The sequence below is a fragment of the Anabrus simplex genome, chromosome 1, assembly GCF_040414725.1.
Source record: "Anabrus simplex isolate iqAnaSimp1 chromosome 1, ASM4041472v1, whole genome shotgun sequence".
Taxonomy (NCBI): Eukaryota; Metazoa; Arthropoda; class Insecta; order Orthoptera; family Tettigoniidae; genus Anabrus; species Anabrus simplex.
Window position 1 is genome coordinate 986,501,948 of NC_090265.1, and position 15,468 is coordinate 986,517,415.

The 15,468-nt window shown below is 38.0% G+C and overlaps 1 protein-coding gene across 28 annotated transcripts in view; it reads left to right on the plus strand.

Annotated features, from left to right (window-relative positions):
- syd (JNK-interacting protein syd) overlaps positions 1–15,468 on the plus strand; it is a 648,626-nt gene that overhangs the window by 630,939 nt on the left and 2,219 nt on the right. The gene's annotated exons all lie outside the window — the stretch shown is intronic.

Here is a 15,468-nt window from a genome sequence, read left to right on the forward strand (position 1 = left end):
CATACAAAAATCAACATTGGACGTTATAATCAATGTATTTCTCTGAAAATTTGATAAAAATACGCCATTTTATACAATATGTCATAATAAGTGATGGTGTACTAAGCATTTTTTTAAATACTATTTTTATGTAGAATTTAGATGGGACCATTATATTTTGCTGTTATATCCAATATGTCATTAAAAGTGATGTCACAGTAAATTTTTTCACATGTATTTTAAAATTGAACCATGATTTTTAAAAGTTTGATATTCTGGTTTCCCTCAACATACAACTTTCATTAAAACCATGTTTTTCTCAAATGAATTGTTGAGCAGCTATTGGGTGTTTTCATTGAAGTATACAGTAGCACGAGAAGAGGACTACTATCTGGGAGATAATGGGTTCAGACCCCATTGTTAGCAGCCCTGAAGATGGTTTTCCATGGTTTCCCATTTTCACACCAGGCAAATGAGATGTACCTTAATTAGGCCATGGCCACTTCCTTCCCACTGCTAATCCTTTCCTATCCCATCGTCACCTTAAGACATGTCTGTGTCGGTGCGATGTAAAGCAACTTGTAAAAGAAAAATTGAATAAGTAAATCAATAAATAACCAAGTGATTACATTACTTCATTAGGTTTTCCATAATATTGGACAGCATGCAGGGGATAATAGTGTGACAAGCTTCATGTATTCAGCATCACATATCCTATTTGGTTGTAGGTGGTATAAACATGACTTTTTGTTTTTCATATCTCCACAGAAAGTAGTCCAAGGGTGTTATATTGGGTGAGCGAGGTGGCCATGTGATAGGTCCAGCACGTCCAGTCCACCTATCACCAAATTTCTCATTTAAAAATTCACATGTTGGGCAAAATGTGGTGGTGCACCGTCCTGCTGATACTGAGGAGAACATTTTCCAAGAGGGAAGGTAACTCATGGTTGACAAAATGACAGTATGAATGAACAGTAATTGTGCCTTCAGAGAAGTAAGACCAATTACAAGGTTATCAAGAATCCCACACCAAACCTTCAGTGACCAACGATGCTGAAAAGGCATAACTCTAATCCATTGGAATTTTCAGGTGGCCTATAATGCATATTATGGCTATAAACATATCCAGTGAGGTGGTTGCTTCATCTGAAAATAATATGTTTGCCAAGAATGAACCATTCTCTACAATGGCATTACATAACCACTCTCAAAAAACAACTCCAACCTGAAAATCTCTTTGTGTGAGGTCTGGATGCAAATACATATGATAAGGATGATGCTGCTGCTTCAGTATCTGATGTACTGAAGAGCAGCCAATCCCACTGTCTTTGGTCCGTTCACATCAACTTTGTATTTACTTCTGTTTACCTCTACATCAAAAACTGCCATATTTCTGAATTTCGAAGAGCCTCAGTAAGTAATCAACATGGTAGGTAGGTATGAAACCAGAGTACCAATGGCCTTTCGTCCAATAGTTTATATTTCCAGAAGTTCATTAAGTGTACTAATCTAAATTAAACACAGTATAATTGCTCAACAATTCATTTTAGAAAGAAAAATGTTTTTATTAAAAGTTGGGAATCTTTAGTAGGCAAGAGAGCTAAATATAAAGAAAGTTGGGTAAGAGGTGGATTTGTCCAACATGATGCAGATCGCCCAACATTTTTCAGGGTGTCAGTACGCCAGTGCCTAGCGTCAGTATTTTGAAAACGGTGTGCTACATGTGTCGTGAATGGAATGTAGTGAATAGCTCAGACGGAGAAAAATGCAAGAGTAGGTGGTGACGGCTGGTGGCAGAGCCATGTGACTGGAAGAAAAAATGTAATGGCTGATTTGCCAGGAGTGCTGTTTTCTTAACTGGACTTTTTATGGTCTTCGGTGTTATTGTCGCCAATTTAGCAAGGTGCTCTTACAATTAAATAAATAATGCTTATATTAATATACTATAATAAATGCCCATGCTCCCACTAATGATAAAAACAACTCCTCAAAAGACCATGAGGAAACAGAAGAATTTTGGGACCTAATGGACCAGACCATAGATAACATCCCCAAACACCATGTAAAATTATTAATAGGTGACTTCAACGCTCGACTAGGCAGAGAAAAAAAAAAAAAAAATGGAGAGAGACTAGTTGACCTGTGTAGAAACCATAACTTTATCTCAAAATCTACATGTTTTAAGAGGAAACCTTAAAAACTCAAAACATGGACCCTGACTACACTAAAGGAAAATGGCAACTGGATCACATCTGCATGGACAAATTCCACCACAAAGAGATCTATAACGTCAAATTCCTCCGAGGAATAGACACAGGTTCAGATCACTATGTAGTTAAAATTAAAATTAAACTCACTCCCCAGAGGAGACAACAAAAGCAAGCCCCTAAAACTAAAAGAAAAATAGATCCTACCCAGCTAATCAACAACAAAAATTACCAGAAAACAACTGAAAAAATAAAAATCACAGATAAACTTGAAGACATATTACACAACCTTAAACAAATTGCAGAAGACCTGGCTCCAATTAAACCATGTAAAAACACCAATGGTGGAACAGTGAATGTGATGAAACAGTGGAGAAAAGATATCAGGCATGGCTATTACATCAGTCCCAAAAATCAGAAATATCCTATCAAAATCTAGTAAAACACAGAAAAGAAACTACCCAAGTCTTAAGAAGAATAAAAGGACAACATCATAAGGACACACTGCAGTTAATTGAAGAACAATTCAATAAAACTCAATCAAGGGACTACTTCAAAACCTTCAGAAAACAGCTCCAAAAATATGAACCCCCAACCCTACTGATGAAGGATGAAAATGGCAAGCTGGCTCATGACAATAAAGACAATACAGAAATTCTGGCTAAATGTTTCAACACGCTTTAAAATTGTGAGGAACCTACAGAACTCCTTCATTCGGACACCAACACCCCAATAAAAACACCACCAGAGAACATCAATCCCCCCACATAATGGAAGTCTACCAAGCACTTAATAAATTTAAAAACTACAAAGTGCCAGGAGAAGATCAGACTTTTGCGAAAATCTGGAAATATGCAGGAAGATCGGCAAAAGTTTCCCTCCATCGACAACTTGTCCCTATCTGGATTAAAGAAGAACTACTAGAACACTGGACAACAGCCCTCATTCACCCACTGCACAAAAAAGGAGACAAAACGGACCCTAATAACTACAGGGGAATCTCGCCCCTAGACATAACATACAAAATTCAATAATTGAGAAAGAACTAGGAGAATATCAAGGAGGTTTCAGACCCTGGAGGAGCTGTCCTGATCAGATCATGAGTCTTAACTTGATAATGGACTATAACAGGAGAAGAAACAGAGATATGGTGATAACATTTGTAGATTTCAAGAAAGCTTATGATTGCATCCATAGAAAATCTCTGTTTAAAATTTTAAGATATCTTGGACTACACCCCAAATTAATAAACATAATAAAATTGATTCTCACTAACACCAAATCAAAAGTGAAGTTTAGGGGGTGAAATATCAAAGTCATTTGAAATTAAAACTAGACTACACCAGCGAGATGGGCTCTCACCATTATTATTTAATTGTGCTCTAGAAATGGTAATGAGGGAATGGTTTAGGAAATGTCCCCCAAAAAAGAAGATTGGCCGAAAAAATCAAAGCAAATTGCCTGGGTTTCGCTGACGATTTAACATTACTAGCAGTGGGCATAAAAGTAGCAAAAACCCAGATATCAGAACTTCAAAACATTGCAAATAAAATTGGCCTCAAAATATAATTTTAAAAATACAGAAATTATGCCCCCAAAACCTACACAACTAAAAGAAGTTACCATAAATGGTAAGAGAATCAAAATAGTAACTCAATTTAAATATCTTGGAGAAGTAATAACACATAACCTAAATGAAAAAATCTCAATCCAAACAAGGACAAATAGATTAGCTAAAGCACAAAAATTAACATGGGATATCTACAAAAAGAAATGTCCATCAATAAATGCAAGAATAAAACACTACAACAAAGTTATAAAACCGGAAGCTACATATGCAGCAGAAACACTTTTTCACCTGAATAAACAATCAAAGACTGACAGACTTCAGAAAATTGAAAGGAGGATTGGAAGAACCTGCATCAACAAAAAATACCAGTAAGATGGACAGTGGTGGATAATACCTAACAAAGTTGTGAACAAAAAGCTAGAACCCATTACAGGTACTATGCATAAGAGAAGACTGGGATTCTTTGGACATATCATGAGGATGCAGGATTCGAGACTTCTGAAACAACTAGTACGAAATAGTCTCGTCTCAAAAAATACCACAACAGAATGTAAATGAATCAGAGAGGTAAGAGAGGATCTGAAGGAAAGAGGCTTTACAACAGAAGACACCACAAATAAGATAAAATTGAATACAAAACTCAAGAATACAAACCTCCGCTTTACCCTTACACGAAACAAACCAATAACACTCATATTTTCAACTGAGGAAAAGGCACGAAGATCGGAGTGTCTGAAGAAGTACTGGGAGGACCGCAAAGCCCAAACTATCCCTTCAAAGAGACCTGAATGATGGACTGACATAAGTGATCCTATGTGGTCATAAAAGAGGAAAAAGAAGAAGATAATAAATACATAACCTCTAATGTGGCTGTAAATAATGCTGTATTTACAAACTTGATTTTTCACATCGGGTTAAGATTTTGTACAATTACAAGGACATCGCCCCTTTTAGTTTGGCCGAATGGGAACCAGAATAAACTTGTATAAACCTCTGTTGTGAAATATATGTACAGTGCAAAACAGTCTTGTTTGTACACCACATTTAACAGATATAATGTCTTTATAATTTCTAAATAGTACATAACCAATGCACGAGACTTGGATAAGTTATTGCACGAGGTTTTGAGAACTTGATGTTAGCGATCAAAAGTCTCGGTACATCATATTTAAAGAATGGGAGTGAAATATGTTGTGTAGTGGCCTACTTGCTTGCAACAGTCTTGTTTGTACACGTTCACTACCTCGTATTTGCTCGGGAACACTCCTAGTTAGCTGGTGTGTATATGTGCTGTGCTAGTGTGTATACTTTCGCAGTTTGTGCACCAGGCCATGAGTTACATAATAGGTAAAATAACAGAGTGAAGTGACAAACTAAAAAATGTAATTTTATCACTTGGATTGCAAGGGTATCCTTTGCCTGAAGTTGGACGCAAAGTAAATAAACGGCATTCCACAATACACTATGTGTTGGAACCACAAATAATTTGCCAAGAAAAGAAAAAGAAAAGATACTGAACAGGAGAGACGAACGTTATATTGTGAAACAAGTAAAACAGACTCCACAATTAAGTGCACATAGGATCCGCGTAATGCTGGAAGGAAGTACGAAGAAGAAAACATCAAGTCAGACAATTCGTAGCATATTATAGAAATATGATTATCACAGTAGACGGCCACGGAAAAGGCCGTTTGTTACTAACACAATCGAAAAGCCAGAATGAATTTTTGCAGAGAGTGTGAAAACAATGATTGTACGTTCTGGAACAAAGTTATTTGGTCAGATGAGACCAAAATATCTCTATACGATTCGAATGGAAACAGTTCTGTATGAAGACAAGCAAAAACAGCCAATAAACCTGCAAATACCCTAGCCACCGCAAAATATGGAGGTGGATCAATTCTGATTTGGGGGTGCATGTCGTCTTGTGGAGTGGAAAATATCGGAATCATCAATGGCATCATGGACAGATGAGGTTATTTAAACATTTTAAAGACCAATGTCAAACAGAGTGCAGTAAAAATGGGGTTGGGGTCTCGCTGCATCTTTCAGCAAGACAATGACCCCAAGCACACAGCTAATATTTGCAAACATTGGCTGATATAGAACTTACCAACGCAACTGCGAACTCCTGCCTAATCCCCTGACTTGAAACCGACAGAAATTTTGTTGGTCGACCTAAAAATAAGGGTTCATGCAAGGAAACTTCAATCATTTGAGCAGTTAAGAAGTGCAGTTGACGAAGAAGGGGTAAAACCGATCCAGAAAGATGTAACAATCTGGTTCATTCCATACAGTGAAGGTGCAAGGCAGTTCTCAAGGTCAGAGGATATTCATCGGGGTATTAAATCCAAGGAAACAAGTGTTTTGAATGAAATTTTCATTTTCTTCTGCAAGTGTACAAACAAGATTGTTGCACGATGAAACGCCCAGTTATGGTACATTGCTTGTATTTGTGTTAAATTGTAAGGTCACGTATATGTTTCTTTATTATTTAAATTGTTTATTAATGTATCTATTACGATATGGGTAATAAAATACATCACAATAATTGTATACAAAAGTTTAACCGTTATTTCGTTGCAATAAGCTGGTGTACAAACAAGACTGTTATGCACTGTATATTAAAAATTTGCTTTCATTATGTATCACCTATGTTAGAAAAATAGATACACATAAGCAGTTTGTTTGTATATCACTTGTTTTTCTACTGCATTTGCAACAAAATAATTTTTTTTATCTTTTGGTGCAAAAACCAGGCAATTCCAATCTTCAAATATCTACAAAATTGCATGCACTTGGTCAAATATCATTATAATATGCAATGAATGTGTATTTGTAAGCAGAATTTAGGTTGTCAAAAGATCAAACTGCTTTATAAATATTTATGAGTTGTAGGCAGTTTTTTTTTTCCCCCTCAAAATGATGAAAAGTGGACTTACCTGGTTCTTGCACCAAGCCCTTCAATTTTAGAATTGGAGAAGAGATCTATTTCATCACATTGATTAGTTGCAGTAGAGCCTACAGTATATTAAAAGTAACATAAATACATTGAATGGTTGATAATGGTTTAATTCATCTACACTACTGTAAAATAACAGAGTGTACCTATACTTGAACAATGAGAGTACAGTAATACATATATAGATTAGGTTATTTTTAATGTAGAATAATTTTTCAGTGTGATTTGTTTTGTATTATTTCTCCATCTCTTTTTAGCAGCTCATCTTTTAAAAGATTCTAAAAGTTTATTCAGATGCAAGATTCTATTCTTTCCGTTCTGCCAAAAGTACACCCTATTCAAACATTATTCCAACCAAAAACATCTTTAAACGAGTTTTCATATTGTCGGCTTGTTCAGTTATTCGTTCATTATCAAGAATAATTTAAAACTATGCAATAAGCTTGAGCCTTCTTTAAATTAAGATACTGTGACATTCAAGAAATTTTCATAAAGTTTCTCACATATATTAGAATATTAGGTATTGCTTCAGACCGCATCTCGTCCACTTAATTAATGTCCTGCTCGATGCCGCTCTTCAGCTTCGTTTTGAGGGCACACTTTGTATTCTAACTTAATCCATCCATCTTCCAGTTCGCTCAGTTCCAATTTGGTTTGGTCCTGGTTAGATTTCTGATTAGATTTCAGTTTACTAATGAATTCATCCAGCTCATTAGAGTCTGGAACTGTTAAGTGTCCATTTTTGTACTCGCTAGAGATTTCTACCAACTGCGAAATACTATACGCTACCAGTTAGCTTCTGACACCAATTGTTATGTACCAGTTTATCCCACTTCTAACATCAGTTGTAACGTGTTGGCAGAATCTATAAACAAAGACACAGAACTGGTAGCATGTACTGTTAGATTTATTAACTAATGCTGATTCTTACACAATTACTCTGGCACACCAGGACAACAACTTACACTGCACAGTACACACATTTACATAGTTTGCTCTCTCTTTTTTTTCTTTCAGTTACACTAATAGCTCACACTATCACTTATAGACTAACAAAAATCACACTCGCTCCTCAGCAGCTTACACATATAAGCTAAGGCAATTACAGTTTCACTGTCACTATCACAGCACTTGGTTCACAGGCTACACAACAGTCTACAATCTCATATGATGTACACTGTCCGTTCACTCTCAATCATAGTCTTTCATTGTCCCTTGCTGAGCCCTTGTTGAACTCGCCCGGTCCAAGGTGCTCAGGATTGTTTTGGCTCCTGAGTATAAACTGCTTGTCAAATGCCCGCACAGGAAGAAGTCTAATGGTGTTAAATCCTCTTCCTATCATTTTCTTAGATGTTTCTCATTCAGATGGTTACAGATAGGTAACGTCCAATGTAATGAAGCTCCATCTTGTTAAAACCACATTGTTAAATGTTCTCCAAGTGGAACATCCTCTGGCAGAACTGGGAGTCCATGGCGAAGAAAGCACAGGAAGTGTGCACCTGTTAATGGCCCTCAAAGAAATATAGTCCTATAAGGCAATCATTCAAGATTCCACACCATACATTCACTCCCCATTCTACTTGATAGGCTGCTTATCACACCCAGTGGGGATTGTGAGCACTCCAATAGTGCATGTTGTGATGTTTGACGGTACCATTATTTTGGAATCACGATTCGTCTGAGAACAGAATTTTCGACTAGAATGCTGCATCAATTTCCAGATTTCCTAATAGCCATTGACAGAAATTCATTCAAGCTTCAAAATCCCACCTGTGGAGCTTTTGGTTTAGCTGTAAATCGTAGGGTTGATATTTATGAGCATGTGGTAGTCATAGTACGGAAGCTTGGCTGATATTCATCTGTTGTGTATTTGCCTGAGTATTCGTGTGGGTTATTGCAAGCCGTGTCCAGAACAGCCTCCTCATTTTCACCACATGTTACTGTCTTCTCTTGGACAGATGGTCATCTGCTGTTGTTTGTTAACGTCTTTCAACACTGCAGAAAGTCTTTTGCAGTTGGATGTCACCCATCCGAATACCTTTCCTGATACAGACATAGTGCAGACAACAAATTATCTCTGACTTCTCTTTTCGGCCTTGGAAAACATTTCAAATGAAGAAAGAGTTCCATCTATTCAATACATATTTATTATAGTAACTATAGGTTAAAACATCCTTGTGTCATTGTCATGTCAATTTTTAAGACTCGTGGCTGAAGATGACTTCCAAAAGAAATCAAAACGAGTACCATGGTATTTTAACCTATTGTTACTATAATAAATGTGTATTGACTAGGTGGAACGTTTTCTTCATTTGAATTTTAATAATCGTCAATATGGACCACTATGAAAATTATAATTTATGACACGGAATACATGGTGAATGACTGAAGCAACTTCATTCCAACCGGATAGCAGTGCAATGTGCGCAGTGGACAAAAATAATAATACCAGCATTTTATTGCTTGTGTGTGCCACACTCTGGCATGTCTTTAAGCATTGAAGCTTCATATTGATGTTGAAAATTTTGTACGATGTAGGATTCAAAATATCAATACTACTTTCCATTAATTGGTAGGCTAACACCACTGCTGTCATCAACGAGACGTGTATTAAGAATCCCTTAGAGTATGTTACTCCTCCATTTTGCTGTTTCGTATGCTCTCAACATCATTGTGTCATAGTTTTAAGCCTTAAATTCATGTTTTTCTATAGGCAGTCACTGGGCACGACATTGTTATATAGTTATATGGTAGACTGATATATGATAAAGGATTGAAAGGATGTCATGTTTTTCTAATGATCTACAGTCACATGACAGGAACAATTTGTTTAAAATTGTTTATAGGATGTCTTTATTATTAGTATCGTATAGGATGATAGCAAGAAATATCAACTAAGGCCACGGCCGCTTCCTTCCCACTCCTAGGCCTTTCCTATCCCATCGTCACCATAAGACCTATCTGTGTCGGTGCGACGTAAAACAAATAGCAAAAAAAAAAAAAAGAAATATCGACCTTACAACAATTTCACACATTTGTTTGGCTGCAGAACAAAATATTGATACAGGCAACTGATTCGCCTAGTATATTGCCTCTCCCTCCTTCTACCACTTGACTCTCACCTAGAAATTAGGGGTTGCCTTACTGAACTTGCTGTCAAATTATCCAAACTATTCAAATTCTTTCCTATTTTTGTTACCCAGTTCATCTAAGACTATATAAGATAAATAGTGTGCTTGGTTACGCATTTTTATATCCTCTCTTCTGCCTCTCTTATAAATAATCTTTAGCCAGAATTATTTACCATGTAATGATGTAAAACAAAAGAAAACAAAAACAAACCAGAGCACTGAAGACAAAATTATGGTTAATAGATTATTTGTACCCATCTCTTTTCCTGCACAAAAGACTGTGAGATTGCATACCAAACCATTTTTAAATACAGAGCCAACCCAGGCTTAAATATTAGATAACACCTTCCCCTTGATTGCCCCTCTGTAACCTATTCTGCCCATACCTTTTGCATCCTTGCCAACTGCAGTAGATCAGTCAGTTATTGATGATGATGATGATGATTATGATGATGTTTGTTGTTTAAAGAGGCCTAACAGCTAGATCATCAGCCCTAATCGTACAAAGTGTAACGAAATAGAAATTAAAACTTTGAAATGTATCCACTGACTAGAATCTAAAATGAATGGTGATGAGAAAATGATAGGGAAACAAAAACAATAAGTGGATCCAATTCACAACGTCTTAATTACTAGGATGATGCTTATTATCTAACGGGGTCCAAAAACCAGGTCACTGGCCCCTCACAGTGGTACTATTCACTAGAAAAACAGAACCATGGCTTTCCTCCTACAGTAGTACTAATCACAGGTAATGTAAACCCATGGTATGTCACACACAATGGCATAATTCACAGATAGCACAAACCCATGGCGTTTTGCACATAAGGGCACCACTCACAATCAATGCAGACCCATGGTGCTCCTCACCTAGGTGTACTAATCACAAGCGCCGGTATTCCTGTGGTGTTCCTCACTTGGTGGAACTAATCACAGGTCACGTATACTCATGGGGTCGCTCACATGGTGGTACCGGTACTAATCATAGGCAATGCAGACCCACGGTGCATCGCACTTTATGGTAATGCCCACAGGCAACACAATCCCATGGTATTCCTCACATAATAATACTACTCTCTGGCAACGCAGACCCATGGTTTTCCTCACATAGTGGTACTAATCATGGGCATCAGCCAAACCCGTGGTATTTCTCTCATAGTAGTACTAACCGCAGGCAATGTAGACCCATGGTGTTGCACACATAGTTGTGCTAATCACAAGTAATCTCATGGTTCTAATGTCATCATCCCTTGGTCGCCCCTTTTAGTCGTCTCTTACGACAGGCAGGGGATACCGTGGGTGTAGTCTGCGTCCCCCCACTCACAGGGGCTAGAGAGAGAGGAAAAAAGGAAAAAGAAGAGATCCGACACTTCAGAAAGTGTAGTACCGGACAAAGAAAGACAAGGGTCACAACAGGAAAGAAAATGAAAGACTCCCTAGGCCTCGAATGCTTTAATACCGTCAGGGTCGGAAAAGAACGAGAGTAGACCAAGGGAGGTTGGACAGGATAGATTGAAGTGAGGAGCCTGGCACAAGTAAGTGGAAGCAATGCCAGGACTCAGCTAAGGGCCCCATGGTACCAACCCACATTCCCAAGTTGAGATCCCTTAGGGCCCCTTTTAGTTAACTCTTTCAACAGGCAGGGGATACCGTGGGTGTATTCTTAATCTGCATCCCCCACTCACAGAGGTTTCAGTCAGTTATTGGCCTTCCATTCCCAAAACACCAGGTTTGATCCCTGTTGAGGTTGATGGCATTTAAGGGTGTTGGAATAGAACTCCATGCTGCTGGCTTCTGGGACATAAAGGAACTCCTGCCAAACAAAATTCTGACTTCCTGGTATCTCCTAAAATTGAAGCCATGTGTGCAAAATCAGTCTAACCCTCCAAAATTGAATCTATTAGGGGGGGATCAAATATAAAGGGGATTTTATTTTTTATTTAAATTAATTTATTGAAAAACACAAGGCAATTACAATTTATTTTTCCACATAGTTTCCTGCTTTGGAAATGCATTTGTCCCAGCGTATGGGCAGCTTTTTTTATGCCCTCATTGTAAAAAGAATAGGGTCATGTCACCAGCTAGTTGTTCCACACTCTTGTCATCTTCAAATCGTTGCCCTCCTATAGCTTCTTTAAGCGGTCCGAACAAATGGAAATCGCAGGGCAATAAGTCCAAGCTGTAAGGAGGAGGATCAAGTGTAGTCCAGAGCATTTCCTGTAGCTTGGAGACAGTTATAGCTGCAGTATGGGGCTGCGCATTGTCGTGGAGGAGGATGGCCTGTTGAATTGGTTGGTCTCGTCTTTTGCAACAATATGCATCCCTCGCCTTGTTCAACAGCTCGCCATAGTAAGCAGCATTGATTGTGTGTCGCTCATGCCCGTCAATCGTCATCAATAATATCTTAAACTGCACAAATGTTTTCATCTGTAGCTAGTCCGAGGACAGTGATCGTGTTGCTGATTTTCCACGTGTTCTCGTCCTTCCTTGAACTTTTTATGGCAGGCAAACACACGTGTCCTTGACAATGTTTGATCATCGAATTGTGCAGTCAATCTCTAGCAAATTTCCGCTGCTGTAACTCCTTCACGAGCAAGAAATTTTATAATTATGCATTGCACAGTGGAGGGGTGCACCTGTTGCTCCAACATTGCGAGCGTTACGGACGAAACAGCGGGAAATATCTAACAGCACACACTCCTCATTCCTAACGGTCCTGACTAAGCATAGCAGAAGCACGGGGCCAGTCCTACCAACTGTTGATGTTCAGAAACAAAAATTCTGTTTATATTTCATCGACCTTTGTATCCCTTGGTTGGGACAGGAACTAACTAGTAATGAATGGTTTAACATCAGAAAACCTCATAGTGGTAAATAAACTACCTCAAAATTCTTGCTCATTTGCCATGGTTGAACGGTGGAGTGCAAATTTGGTCTAACCCTGTAACCAAAGGCATGCAGCCAACCTTTGTGTAAATATGTCATCTGTAGCCGTGATGATAATAGATTGTTCTTGTGGATGAACAATTTGGTTATTGGTAGAGATTAATTATTTTAGAAGAATGAGATTATTGGAAATAATGGAAAAGAAGAGAAACAGTGGCAAGGAATACATCACGCACATAGGTGACATACCGAAGAAGCTATCTGTGCTGTGTGTTCATGCCTGCAGAAGTGTTTTATATGTATCCCCTCAGAAATGTTGAAACTTTGATTGTGGTAAACACGTCCATAAAGGTCAGGTGTTCCATAATTTCCTTTTAATTTGAACTCCAGTTAACAAGTGGTGTTTATGGTAAACAATGTTCAATTAAAGACCCGTAAAGGGAGAATCGCCCTTCTGAAAAATAATTTCTCGGCAAACCCATGTATGTATGTATGTATGTTTATATGTATTTATTTATTTATGTATGTGTGTATCTTACTTTGTTCACGATTTGCCATTATTAGGTAGGTACAACAAAATTTCAGCCTCGTCCAGCCAAACAAAATATGGTAGAAGAATTGGGAATCAAATCCAGAATTTCCTAATTATTGTCAGTCAACTTTTACACTAAATATATGTATGATTACATAAAATGATGAACCTTGCAAATAATATCTGTCTGTTAATGTTTGTAAAGTATTTATTGACTTTGTAATATGCTGTTGTCTCTGTCATGTACGAACTGTCAGTTGCAAAATTGATTAATTGATTTTTGTATTAATACAGTTTTATTATTTTCACTGCCATGCTCTTGAGTCTTGCTGATAAAATACTTTGAGATGTGTACTTCTACTCCAATAGAAAATAGATACTGCATAAGTAATACTAATTTTTTTTTGTGACACACAAAACCTTAATTTTTTCAGTTCCAAGAAAATGAGGGTTAGACTGTTTTTTGCGCACAAGGCTTCAGTTGAAGAGAATTTAGCAAGTATTACTTTTTTTAAAAATAAATGTTTCAAGTAGTTGGGACATATGCAGGGTCTCTCATATAAACTCAGACCGAACGCACAGGGTTTGTACTCTGCGCTACTGCACCTGCCTCAGCCAAACTTATGTTGCACGCGGCCGCCATGCTTTAAGTGTGTATACAGTCTTCTGTGAAATCTTACCTCATAAAAGACGTTGTAAGTGTCGTCCTTCCTGGGTTATACAGGCATTGTATCTGCTAACCACATTCTGGCTGGTGCGAGCGAGTTCTGCTAATGTAATGTTTCTGATTTCATTCGTAATATTTTATTTCAGTTCCTCCAACGTGTGATGATTTGTTCGATACACTTTTTCTTTCAGTTTACCCCACACATAAAAGTCACACACTGTTAGATCTGGCGAACGAGAGGGAAATAGACCAGCACTGATCACTCTGTCTATAAACACTTCCGAGATTGTAAGAAGGGAATCTTCTGCTGTATGAGCAAGGGCTGAATCTGGTTGAACCCACCCACACGATTTTTCTTCTTCCATTAACTGATGGAAGAATGGCGTCAAAATGTCATCTTGACATCTCTCTGCATTTACTGTCTCGGAAAAAAATAGGTCGAATTACTCGTCTTGCACTAACAGCGTACCAAACACCAGTCTTCCTGTCAAAATGAGGGAACACCATTAGGATTTTCTGCACACCAATAGCGAGAGTTATGACTGTTCACATGACCATTAAGATGAAACCAGAACTTTTACATACACAAATATGGTGTTGCAATAATTAACTGTCTCACCATGTTAACAGCTGAGATTCAGACTGGCGACTTATGCTTGCCAGGTCAAATATGTGCAGGCTGCTTGCAAGGTCAAGAACTATATGTCTGCCTCCTATACTGCAGCTGTTGTTGTGCAGAATACAAACCCCATGCGTTCGGTCTGGGTTTATATGAGAGATCCTGTATTCTCCCAGGATGATTATTAGGTGAAATTGAATAGTATAGTAAGGTAAGGTAATGCAGTGAGCTCACAGTTGTGATCATCAGTATTCTTTAAGAAAGAAGTCAGATCTTGGATGAAACTATGTTTACATTGTGGTACAAAGACAGACTTGCTGTATGAGAGTGAAAGTTGGGTGGACTCAGGGCATTTCATTCCTAAGTTGGAAGTAACAGGCATAAAGGTAGCAAGAATGATTGCTGGTGCAAACAGGTAGGAACAATGGCAGGTGAATACTTGAAATGAGGAGTTAAAGGCTGTTATGGAAGAACTCTTCTTTCATCATCCACGACAAGTCTCTTATTCTCCTAGATAATTTATCCTCCTGCATCCGTTACGTATGACCCTCAACACTGAAGCTGATTTATATGCAGAGGTAAACCAAGCTGATGATGGTTAGACTGTTTTTAATTATAAGAGTGTGGAACTAACAAGGCCACAGAGCTAGTCGTAAACAGAGGATTGTGGAGGTGCTTAGTTAATTCATAGGCTTGCAGACTGAACACTGAAAGGCATAAGAGTTTATTATTAATTATGCATGTACATATGTATATCGTTCTCCCCCCCCCCCCCCCATGCCTCCCCTCCCCACCCCACCTCACCCCTTTTTTTCCCTTGCTCTGTGAGTGTCTAGAGCACCTTCGTCAAAGTTTTGATACAGTATCGCATTGAGTTATCATTTTAACTCTTACTTTTTTCAGGTACGGGTCATT